The sequence below is a fragment of the Suncus etruscus genome, chromosome 8, assembly GCF_024139225.1.
Source record: "Suncus etruscus isolate mSunEtr1 chromosome 8, mSunEtr1.pri.cur, whole genome shotgun sequence".
NCBI lineage: Eukaryota > Metazoa > Chordata > Mammalia > Eulipotyphla > Soricidae > Suncus > Suncus etruscus.
Window position 1 is genome coordinate 101295444 of NC_064855.1, and position 8291 is coordinate 101303734.

At 33.4% G+C, this 8291-nt stretch overlaps 1 non-coding gene across 1 annotated transcript; it reads right to left on the bottom strand.

The window, feature by feature from the left end:
* Positions 1–2301: 2301 nt before the first annotated feature.
* Positions 2302–2436, bottom strand: LOC126016652 (small nucleolar RNA SNORA51). Its single transcript, XR_007498437.1, has one exon. It is a non-coding gene; the product is annotated as a small nucleolar RNA SNORA51 (small nucleolar RNA).
* Positions 2437–8291: the final 5855 nt, after the last annotated feature.

Below are 8291 nucleotides of genomic sequence, written 5' to 3' on the forward strand. Positions count from 1 at the left end.
GTTATGACTTTTGAAGTTTATATAAGAAAGGAATACACAAGTTGAAACTTTATGAGTACCATGAATTTTCTGGTCTTGGGAAAGGAGAGAGCTGATAGCCTGGTATAAAATTTTCTTAGACCACATAGAGTCTCCAGAACTCCACTAGGAGTGATCTCTGAACACAAGCCCAAAAATAAGCTTGTGAATTGTCAGAAATTGCTCCCAAGCAAAGCAATAATCACAAAATATACTACCATTAAGATAGTTTTCTGCAGTGGTCTTAATATGAAAATCATTGATTAAAATATTCTAAATAAATACTAGTTCCGGTATTAGGTTGAAACTTAGAAAAATTTGTTTTCTAACCCTATCTGGTAGTTCTCAGGGCTTATTGCTTATTTATTTATTGTCACTCCTGATAGTTCTTCATAATCTACGTGGCGTGTTGGTGATCAAACCAGGTAGATTTCGTGTAAAGGAAACCTCTGTGCTCAGTGCACTATTATCTCTGCCCCCATAAACTTTGCTTTATATGAAATATAATTAATAACTTGAGGAGTTATATTTCAAATATTCCATTTATATCATTAACTTGTCACATTAATATATGAAATTTCAGGCAGCGGGGCCTTCCTGCTCTCTTTCTGCCATCTTGGACTCCCATGGGGGCCCGGACTAATTAGAAGACAGACATGGCTGGAAGGCTGTTGTCTAAAGCCATTTTTGCTGGCTATAAACGGGGTCTCTGAAACCAGAGGGGACACACAGCTCTTCTTAAAATTGAAGGTGTTTATGCTCGGGATGAAACTGAATTCTATCTGGGCAAGCGGTGTGCTTATGTGTACAAAGCAAAGAACAACACTGTAACACCTGGTGGCAAAGCTAACAAACGCAGAGTGATCTGGGGAAAGGTAACCCATGCTATGGTTCGAGCCAAATTCCGAAGCAACCTTCCTACTAAGGCAACCGGTCAAAAAATCCGTGTGATGCTGTACCTCTCAAGGATTTAAGCTTACTGAAAATTAAATAAATAAAATGTAGATACAAAAAAAATATATGAAAATTTACACCTTTACCTGGGTTGAGTGTCTGCATCACTTTGTAAGCATGAAGTCATCAAAGATAGACCTTCTTCCATATGCCCCTTGAAAGTTTAAGGGGGTGAACTTCATAAATGGAAATTAATTGCGGGCAGAAAGACACAGGACTTTGGTTGTGTATGCTGGGAAAACTGTGAAACCTAAATCAGCCTTATATCATAGAGGCCTTTGACATTAAAGGCCCATCTGAAACACCTCTGACAGGTATAGGTCAAGCATAATAAAACGACAAACACCAGGGGAGCAGGAAAAGGAAAGATTCACTCAAGAATGGATTACCAGAAGTTCAAAGATTTTCCTCAAGAAAATCCCTATTAACTTCTACTTGCGTAAATAATTTGAGAAAAGAAAAAGATAATTATGAAAAAATGTCATACTTACTTTTTCCCAAAAGGTTTCTTTGAACTTTATTTATTCTAGAGAAACCAATATTTTTTCTTAAACATGTACCTAAACCTCACCTCTTCACTGCATCCATTTATTTCCCAAAATGCTTCTTGTAAAAGAAATTTTATTTTAAAGTTGTATTAAATATGTTATTTCGTGACTTAAGAGTAAAGAAAAGGTATTGAATTAAGATGCGTTATGTGTGAATGGTCAAATTATTAGTGAAAGCTGTATATTTCATCATATGCTTCTCCAATATTACTTAAAATTTGCAGTATACATACAAAATAAACAGAAATTCAAAAATAAAACTGTACGTAGCCATCTATGACTGAATTCCTTGCAATTTATGATTGGGTAAAATTATTACTAGAGTCCATATTTACTAGTAAATCAAAAAACTTATTTTCCTTTTGAAATATTTGTGCAACACTTATATTTTTCCATAAAAATAACTAGCCAAGAAACATTTTTTTTACTTTAAAATTTTCTCTAGTGATTAGGGCTGGAGCAATATAGCACAGCATTAGGGTGCTTGCCTTTCACATGTCTGATCCTCGAAGTCCCAAATGGTCCCCCAAGCCAGAAGCAATTTCTGGGGCATAGCCAGGAGTAACCCCTGAGGGTCACTGAATCATTATACAAACTCCTCAGATTATAACAAATTCAATGGTAAGTAGCACAGAGACAAAGTGAAGGCAATAAGTTACAGATACATTTCCTCCTTTTATACTTCAAAATACCTTGCAGATGACATATGTATGTATGTATGTATGTATATATATATATATATATATATATATAAATGTTTATATATATGGTCATTTTTTTATTTTGTCCCCCAATTCACAATACAGACCTGGCAAAGGGCCTGTGCTGGGGTGTATATGGGGTGCATTTACTGTACCACCTCTTTCTATACAGTCAGTGTAAAGAACACAACCTGTGGGAAGAAATATATATGGTCACCTCATGTTCATAATAGCACTTTAATGTGACATCCTTTCAATTCATTTTTAAATAAATAAAGTAATAGAAAAAAATAAAGAAAAATACGTGATGCTTAAATAAGAAAAGTAATTTTCCTCAGATATATCCAGCACATCGTTATTAGCAATCTTTTTCATGAGCAGATAAAAAAATGTAAAAGACTGAAAAAATATTGTCTTTCAACTAGGCAGTTTTTTACACAATAAGGATCTGTAATAGGAACCCATAGTAGATATTAAACAGAAAACCAATAGGTTTAGGTGTAAGAAAAATTCATGGGGCCGGAGAGACAGCATGAAGGTAAGGCATTTGCCTTTCATGCAGGAGGTCATCAGTTCGAATCCCGGCGTCCCATATGGTCCCCCGTGCCTGCCAGGAGCAATTTCTGAGCATGGAGCCAGGAATAACCCCTTAGCACTGCCGGGTGTGACCACCCCCCAAAAAAAAAACCAAAAAAAAAATTCATGCACTTTGAATTTATAGAGACACCTTAATATGAATGTTACATAAAATTTTGTGCAAAAAATATACCTACATTTTAGAGACACTATGATTTTATAATAAAATTCTATTTGTGTACTTAACAAATTTCTTGTTAAAGTCTAAAAAATACTGCAAATACTTTTATATCGCTTGCCTTTAAATATATTTTTTTAGTTTTGGAGCAGAATGTAAACATTTCCAGAGTTGAAATGCAAAAAGTGACTGAAGATTTCTTCCTCACAAACTATTTCACTGAAATACATGTAATGGATTTCAAAGTGGTTATTGCTAATTGACATATGAAAATTTCTGCACTCAATCATTTTTCAGGTACTTTAGTAAATATTGGAGGTTTCTGCGAAGGACAAATAGAGGATGTAACAAATTCATTCAGAATCAAATTACCATGAACTATATTACATGAAAAATGTAAGCTTAGATTCCAATAAACATGCAAATATTTATTAGCAAGCATGTACAGACTTAGTAATGCAATTTAATCCATAGCATTGGTACCTTTTTCCTTCGGCACACATCCAAATACCCAGAAACCTTTAGCTCATTGTAAGTAGATGAAAAGATACACTTATAGCAGTGAGTGTAAAGATTATACAAAAAGTACCAATCAATGCTCCCAAAGATCTATAAATAGTGAATATAACTTAGTTGCAACAAATAAAACAATTTTTATGTTTATCATCTTAATTATGAGCCATCTGTTACATATTTACTTAGTAATGCATAATGAGCCTATATGCAAGTTCTAACTCTAAATTACTGGTTAAGGGCTTTCAAATGTCAGGATGTCAATTAATCAACGCTTAAGAGGGTATTCCTAATTAGAGTCCTACAAATGTTAATGCGTGCTCTCTTTCTCTCTCACACACACAGAGACATACACATACCCCATTTCACATTCTACAGTGTCTTAAACTTTAGACATAGTTAATAAACGTGGTTACACAGACAAATATAGTCATTGTCTACACAGAAGCTAGATTTAGTTGGAGGACACAATCAGTGCTAAAGGTCATATAACAGGCTTGTGGGCACAAGACTGCTGCAGATGAATGTGTTGACAATGAACAAGCTACAGGAATGCTCAGATCAGTCACTGTCCAAGACCAGCCAGCTCTTCAAGTTCTCACCCTGGTTTGGTGTACCCTGTCATTTTTCAAGCCTGATCTTTTAAGATATTTTGTTTTCTGTTTTAATACTAAAGCACCTTGAAATGAGGACCGGAAGTCTTGAATCTTCCTCTGACTTGTAAGCTTTACATTGTGACGTTAACCTAATGGATTTTTTCATATCTGAGCGATTTCTGGGATTTCAATATGTTTTTGTATTTCAGCTGTGTATATTTGGGAGAATAATAATAACAGTTTAAAGAAAAATGATAACATTCACATTTGGGACTGAGTAGTTCATGTAATTATTTTGTTTCACACCTGAATGTTAAAATGGCCTCATTTGGAACTCACGGTATCAATAAAGTGAAGTGATGTACTGGTTTTTAAATATACTACACACCTTTTAAAAGTGCAAACAATGTAAACATTTTACATCAACTTTTCAGTTGTTTTTACCATATGTGTCCTCAATAAAAATATAATTGGTTGCCCAGACAATTACTTATGGTATGCCATAAACTGACTCTATAAAAGCTATTTTCACTCAGCTAGAAGCTTGCTGTGTGTGTTGCATTGTAATTTTCTCTTACAATGAGAAATCAACATATTTTATAATAATTACTTAGCCCATTAAAATTTCAAATGGAAACATTTAGCATACTTAAATTTGATTGTTACAGCTGTCATCCACAAAGTCCTGACATTAGGGTTAAGATATTAAAAGCAGAATCACCAAAGTACCTAACATATTTTAATATGCAGAATATTTTTGAAGCTATCAAAATGATCATAATGTTGCCTTTTAATTTGAGTTATATATCACATTGTTTAGTTCTTAAAATAGTTGTTTAGACTGAAATTACAAAAGCAATTATATTTTAGGTTTATAATCAAATGCCTTCCCAACCTCTGTGTCAGGTAGTTGGCTTTTCTTTGTGAACTCTTCACTACTTTGCAAGTTTTGCTTGTCTGGTTATTTGATTATCTGGTTATATGATTATAGATTATATAACTTTATCACTTGATTGGAGCTGATGACAGAAAGGTTAAGAGAGTTGCTTTGTCTTTGTGTATTTGTTTTTCTCAGACATTTTATTTTCTGTTCAATCCCACATTAGATGTACTTTACCTAGACAATCAAGGATGGGCTTTTTTTTTTTTTTTTTGATTTTGTTTTTTGGGCCAAACCCTGTGAAGCTCAGGGACTACTCCTGACTATGTGCTCAGAAATCACTCTGGCTTGGGAGACCATATGGGATGCCGGGAATCGAACCCAGATCAGTCCTGTGTCAGCTGGTGTGAAAGGCAAGTGTCCTATAGCTGCACTATCACTCAGGCCTCATAGTTTGCTCATTTTTAAGTTACCACAAACTCTTGTAATTTCAAATAGAATCAGCTATCTTTTCTATCCTGAGACGACACTGTTATATATTCTAGCTAAAAAGTGAAAAGCTTTCTTGTTTCAGTTGGATTATTTTCCAGAACCTAGAACCAACCCTTGTACTTTGTGTTGAAAAATTTTGACCTATAAACATGTGTCTGTGTGAAATCCATTTATTACATCTGAACAGTATGTGAATTGCTTCACAAAATTTCAGAGACTCCTTAGTGCTCAGTCTGTTCAGTCAGTATTTATGGCACACACAGAATAAAGTATGAATAAGGGATGACATTAAGAATTTTATTTCAAAATCAGGATGGTGCCATTGTAAACAAACATGTCAATGATCAGAAGGTAAAAACTGTGATTTAACTCATGGATATATAAAAGCAAGGCAAACATTTAGACTGAGGCTAAGACATTGAATGAAGATATAATCTTCACCAAAAAAGTGTTAATTTTTGTTGAGCAAATTCTGACCAGAAAATTTGAATAGGCAAACATGCATACTGGGAGACTATAGAGATGGCTCAAATGACTGGAGCAATGCATTATGTGTCAGAGCATGGTTTGAACCCCTGGGACTTTCTGCTTTCCTGAGCACTGTGAAAAGAAGCACAGAATCACTGTTAGAATAGTCAAGGGATATTACTGCATGTAGTTCCAGTCAAAAAAACTTAAGCATATTGTTGTGGAAGACCCCATTGTCTAAAACAATTGGGGCAGTTTTTGACAGAAAAATTTAATTAGAGATTTAATTAATCTATCATGATTTATGTAACATGAAATGCATGGTAGAAGGTGTCTTCAAAATAATACATTTTTACAATGGGAACATTCTAGGCATTGATATGATCAGCATACTTAAGACATAGTGAGAGAAAGTTTTAAAATAAAACTTATAAATAAATAAATAAATAAAACTTATATTTTGTTTTGTTTGCAATCTCAAATTGTTACTATCTTCAAGGAAAACCATATAATTTTATTTTTCAATTTTATCCCAAAATTCATATTTTCTGGCATTAGATTAAGGAAGATCCCTATTGCTGTTTTCTTCAAAATCATGCAGACTCAGTAATTTAGGAAAGCAGAAGTAATTGCTTTAACATAGATTGTTTTGTTCTACCTAGAAAATTCTACAGATGACATTATGAAATGTCTGGGAGAGCTTTGTCTATGGGGATTGGTCAATTCACAGATCTTATTTGTTCTGGGTTGTGAAATTACGTATCTTGGGAAGGAATTAACTCACTTGTTCTGCCACTTTTCTACTCTACTTTATCTTTATGATGTCAGGTGAAATATAAGTACCATGCATTTTTTCTTTTCATTTGTTATTCTTTGTCAAGTTAATTTATGTGCATTGTTATAATAAGACAACTTATATGTGTATATTTCCCATGTATCACCAAGATTGTAAAAAAAAAAAAAGTACTTTCTGGAGCTAACCAAGAAGCATGAGAGTAAGGCTTTAAAAACAGATACTGAAAACTTAGATTATAATGTTAGCCAGTATATGAATACTGAGAAATCCTCTATAATTACTGATTCAAATGGTCTCCTTCCCAAATAAAGACAATGATGTTTGCTGCCACACAAGATTGCTCTCAAGAACTAAATTAGATTAAGTAGTTAGAAAATTATTTATGAATAAATGTTGCAAAAGACAGAGAAAGTAACTTTTTATGTTTTTTAATCCTATGTTGTGTTTTACTCTGATAATTTTATAAAGAAATTTTAACAAATTTATGTTAAAATAATAGAAATTAAGATTATATATTTTAAAGAATTTAACTGAGATAAATAAAAAAGTTTTATGTACTATTGTAGAAAAGTAATAGTTATGGAATTTTATAGGAATGTTATCTACCAACGCTAAATATTACCATTTATAAAAAGTGAGTAATAAGGTAATTTATACAATTTTTTTTTTAATTTTTGAGCCCCATCTGGTGATGCTCAGGGGTTACTGCTGGCTATGCATTCAGAAATTGCTCCTGGCTTGGGGGACCATATGGGACACTGGGGGATCAAACCGAGATCTGTCTTGTATCAGCCACATGCAAGGCAAACACGCTAACACTGTGCCATTGCTCTGGCCCCAATTTATATAATTTTTATTTTTTATTAATGCATATTTACAGCATGAAAGTAATAATAAATTAATTTATAATTAAAGCAATTGAGCTGATGGTAAAAAATGAATGAGCAATTGTTTGGGAATGTTCATTAAAAGAGAATTTTTGTGAAATAAAAACACCAAATTTAATACATGAAAATACATAAGCAAGGATAGACTTCTTATGCAGACTTTAGGTAGACCTCCCTTATGCAGTATAAAATATTGAAAGTGGAGTTATTTTTAATATTCTTTTTCCATTTCTCTACTGAGCATTGCATACTAACACACTATTTGAATGTACTGATATTTAAACAAAAAAAAGTAATGGTTCCTTTTTAAAAAATAAGTCCCTGCCCTACCAATGTCAAGCCTGCTGTATCCATCACCCACAAAAGCAGCTTTGCCAATGGCCCTACTTTACCACACTTCTAAAGCTCTCTACAGAGACATCAAAACTTGCCAAAACTCCAGGTTGCTGGTATTTGCTCTGGTATCACCAGGCCTTTTTTTTTTAAATGAGTGAATGGAGGCACCTCCCCTTACACCCCATCTTTTGCTTCTGAAGCCCTATAGCAGATAATATACTCCATAAAAGTTATAACATATCCCATAAAGAAATAGTGCTTTTAATTCTGCACAAATCCATTTTTATTTACTACTAGCATACCCATAGGAACAAAACAATTTAGACACCAATGTATATCTGAAACCAC